This window comes from Penaeus monodon, chromosome 28 (genome assembly GCF_015228065.2).
Source record: "Penaeus monodon isolate SGIC_2016 chromosome 28, NSTDA_Pmon_1, whole genome shotgun sequence".
NCBI classification, from domain to species: Eukaryota; Metazoa; Arthropoda; class Malacostraca; order Decapoda; family Penaeidae; genus Penaeus; species Penaeus monodon.
Genome location: NC_051413.1, coordinates 28,628,721 through 28,629,453, shown reverse-complemented (window position 1 = coordinate 28,629,453; position 733 = coordinate 28,628,721).

The following is a 733-nucleotide window of genomic DNA, read 5'->3' as shown; positions in this document are numbered from 1 at the left end:
CTTTATTCAATATATAAGTTAATTTTAAGAAATATATAGAACATGCGCTGATCATATTAAATCCAGGTACATTCACCACCTCTCTAAAATATTTTCCTTGCAGATTACAAAATAGCGTCTCACCTCCAGCCAAGTGTTATCAGAAACAATGTAATTTGCCTAACGTAGCATTAGTATAGTATGTGTTTATAGAAAAAAAATACACATTCATAAGATTGACAAATCATTACTAAGAATGCTTTCCTTTCTTTTTTAATCATGACATTGTTTCAATCTGACCACATGGATTTAACTCACAAATAATAGGTAGGCATGTTAGTAGATATGTAGGAGTAATGTATAATAAAATATATCATTTAGATATACAAACAATTGCCTATAAAATCTTCACTAGCAGTTAATAACCAGTCAAGAAAACCATTCCAAAATGCCAGAGCGTTCAGATGCAGCTGTTTTAACAAAAGGCCCATAATGTTCAACGTCGACAGGGGCACACCTGCAACTTGTTGTTTGCATAAAAAAGACAAATACCTTTATGGTTGTATAAATTACCAAACAAATTATGTAAATAATGTTCTTTGTCTCCGAGGAAGTTAAATGTTGTTCACAGGAAATACAGGTATCAGTAACATTATTTTTTCTGTAACCTAATTGTATTTATAAGGCCATGTTTCCCTCTGCCATCATTGACAACGTGAAGGCTTTAAATTATCCATGGACAAGTCGCCCTTCC